Source organism: Impatiens glandulifera, chromosome 5 (assembly GCF_907164915.1).
Source record: "Impatiens glandulifera chromosome 5, dImpGla2.1, whole genome shotgun sequence".
NCBI lineage: Eukaryota > Viridiplantae > Streptophyta > Magnoliopsida > Ericales > Balsaminaceae > Impatiens > Impatiens glandulifera.
In genome coordinates this window covers 17,346,034-17,350,026 of record NC_061866.1, presented here as the reverse complement: position 1 = coordinate 17,350,026, position 3,993 = coordinate 17,346,034, and positions in this window count along the sequence as shown.

The following is a 3,993-nucleotide window of genomic DNA, read 5'->3' as shown; positions in this document are numbered from 1 at the left end:
CCTATATTGAAATACTGATGTTAGTAGTAGCACCGGAGTTTAACCACCAAGTATTTCTAGGTACTGATGCTAAATTAACTTCAGAACAAACCAGATTAAGAAATGTACATTTCTTTTCGCGCCGTGTACGATATTTAGTACAATCCTTCTTTAGATGTTCAGCCTCATTGCAAAAGAAACAGTCATTGTTGACATTTTTCTTTGCATTTGGACCCTGAGCAACATCAACATTCTTTCTTTTCTTGCCCTTATCCCTAGAGGTGCTTGCCAGATGAGCACATTCTGTCCTTTCTTGCTTTAATTTCTCTTCCTATTGAACACAATGAGAAGTTAGTTCATTCAAGTTCCATGTTTCTTTCTAACAGTTAAAACTGACCTTAAAGTGGTTGAATTGAACCGGAAGAGAAATTAGAATGAGATGTACAAGTAATTCCTCATGCAAATCAAGCTTTAGTGCCTTAAGTTTTGATGCAAGATTAGACATCTCTATGATGTACTCCCTTATATTACCATTGACCTTATACTTCATTAAAATCAAGCTCTTAAGAATAGTGCTTGTTTCATCTTTATTACTTTTAACAAAGCGCTTTTAACAAAGCGCTTTTCAATTTCTGCAAGGTAATCTTGCAATCTTTAGCATTGGTGGTGTCTTCAGACACAGCACCCCTGAACACCTCCAGAATTGCACGCTTTATGATCATAAGATTTATGCGGTTAGAGCGTTCACATTTCTCAAATTTAGCCTTTTTTTCAGGAGAGCTAATAACCGTAGGAGTAGTGGGTTGCTCTACCCGTATCGCAAGGTCCATGTCCATGCAACCGAGAACTATCTGAATGTTCTTCTTCCAATCCTTAAAGTTAGAGTCATTAAGGACTGTGATTGAACTTAAGTTGGCATTAATATTTACAACATTAGTTGAAAACATAATTTAAACTGTAACTAACATGCTCAATTTTTTAATTTTCAATCAAATTTAAAATAATCAGCAAATCTCATCCAAAATATATAGTGTACCATTAAATTCAAGTCTTTGGACAATAAAATTTAACTGCGGGTGATATTTTGTTGCAATAATCAAACACTAACAATAATGCATGACAAATAACAAACTTTTTTTTGGAATGATTTGATATTCTCATGTAAAAATCTTTATAATTGTTACGTGCTTATTATCACATGTAATTAGGAACTTCGGTCAACTAGTAACCTTCTTTTGGGCCGATTATTTAGTCACATTAAAATTCACCATTATAAACATTCAAAATTCGAACTTAACCAAACTAAATTAGAGAGGTCACTTGGTGACGTCATAACTTAACTTATTTAATTTAAATAAAGAACAATCCGTTGAATTATTTAATAAGATTAAAACCTAAATAAAATTAAAAGAGTTCGAACTCTTTCTTATATTAATTTAAGTAAATAAATAATATTATTATTTAGAAACTTAATTGTGTTAAAATAAAATCAAAATTTTATTTTACTTAAAATTTTATTTTCTTATAAATTAATTAAATAATATTATTTCTTAAAAAATCATAAATTGAATAATATTATTTTATCCTAATATTATTTCTTAAAAAATCCTTAAATAAAAAAATTATTTTCCAATAAAATAATTATATAATATTATTTTATCCCAATAATAATATTATTTTCCCAAAAATAAAATATTTTACCGAATTTTCTTTTAATAAAAAATAATGAAATAAAATTATTTCCTTTAAAATAGGATTTAAAATAATATTATTTCACAAAAAAAAAAGTATTCATCATACATTTTAACTTACGGTTTTCACGTTGTTAAACCGTTCCTTTCAACTTATGATTGCAGAACTTCATTAGGGTTTACCAAGGGTTTCTCTATATAACAAACTTCAAAATTATGAAACCGATGATTTATTTTCATGACAAGAACAAGTCTTCCTAAATTCATGTATAAGAATAAGTTCTAATTCAAGAACAAGTTGGGCTTTGATACCAATTATTGGAATTAATTAAAATAATTCCATAATAAACTTAAATCATAAACTATAATACCCTAGATCTTCATTCTTGTTCCTGAGATATGAAAGACAAAAGCGGAATATATATACCTAGATTTTTAGACATGATTAAATGAGATGGTCTTTCAAAAGGGCAAAAATCTTTTAGCCTTATTTCTCCGATGATGGGGATTCAGAGAGAGCGTGTGATAAAAATAAGTTCATTTTATTTTTTATCAACCAACCTCCCTTTTATAATTTCTTCTGCCTTTTGGGGACCATAACCGTCATAACTGCTTCATTACGCTAATTTCTAATTTGGCCCCTCATCAAATTAGAAATATCGTAAGGTATCCACAATTTAACATTCATAACAATGAAGTCCTTAAATCAAATCTCAAACATCATTAGATCACATAATATTGACTTATTATAATCAATGACCATATATATCCATTTAAATATATAAATGTCCTTTTAAATTCTAACACAAATACCTCGTCGTCATCTACCATGAGACATTTGACAATTTCTTCCTAACTTTCACTTGAAAAGCTCACATCAGAAACACTTTCATCCCATTTGTTATTACTTTCTTCAGTAAGTAGAGCCTTCTGTTCATTCTTGTTCCTGGAAGATCTGCGATCCTCCTTGTATTTCCTCTCGAATGGCTTCTTGTCGTCACTTCTGGATTTTCTACTGTCATTCTTGAAGTGACCTAGTCTGTCACAATTAAAACATTTTAAATTAGCATTAGACTCATTTTTATAATTGTTTCTATTAAGATTAGAGTTATAATGATTCTTCCTCATTAATTTTCCAAACTTTTTGACAAATAATGGCATCGCGTCGTCGTTGATATGTTCAGCAGACTTGGCATATGTCGAAGTAGGTGGCTCTTCAGCAGTCCTCAATGCTTGTGTTGTGATGGAGGTGGACGGCTCCTCCTCATTCCTTGAGTTTATCTCAAACTCGTAGGCATTTAGATCGGCAAAGAGATCATACAGCTCGATCTTGTTGAGGTCCTTGGATTTTCTCATAGCCATCGTTTTGATATCCCATTCTCTTAGAAAAACTTTCATAGTATTGATAACAACTTCCTTGTTGCTATATACCTTTCCCAGGGTTGAGAATTTAATGACTATGATGTTGAATCTTTCGTCGAACTCAGTCATAGTCTCACTCGGGTGCATCCTGATGATGTCGAACTTCTTCGTGGCAACCATCAGCTTGTTTTCTTTTGTTATGTAGTTGCCTTCACAAAATTGAGTCAGCTTCTCCCAAATCTATTTGGTAGAGGAACATGATTTGATCTTGTCCAAAGTTTTGTAGATGATGTCTTTGGCCATGTTGTCAAGGTTGGCATTCCTCTTAACTTTAGCAGTCCACTCGTATCTGGGTTTCTCCATCAACTAAGGAGCACCTTCCCCTACATTTATGGTTGTGTTGACCTTGAATATGTTTATGGTACCATCTATGATGACATACCACATGTCATCATCTTGTGCCGCCATATGTGCTTGCATTCTGATCTTCCAGTCATCATAGTCTTCCTTTGAGAACATTGGAATCTTGTTTAGGTAAGACATGATTCAGATATCTGTAGTAGCTTAAGAATAGAAAACATTGCTCTGATATCACTTGTTAGGATCGAAGACAATAGTAGAAGGGGGGTTAAATACTATTGTTCTATTTTTCACTTAATGTGATTTTATTCCTATTAAGGATTGAAAATCTGTTTCTACTCTTAGACAAATCGTAGTAAGCTCTTAAACGGTTTCAAGTGCGGAAAATGCTTACAATATTTGAAGCGACAGATGAGAATGAATGAATCAATGAAAATGCAACACAAGATTTTATGGATGTTCGGAGATAAAGCTCATACGTCACCCCTTCTTCTGTTTCCAAAAGGATTTCACTAGAAGACCTCGATTTGTATAGACGCTACATAAACCCACTCAGATCACATGTCTTAACACTTGCTTGTCTGAACTTCTAACTCTCACA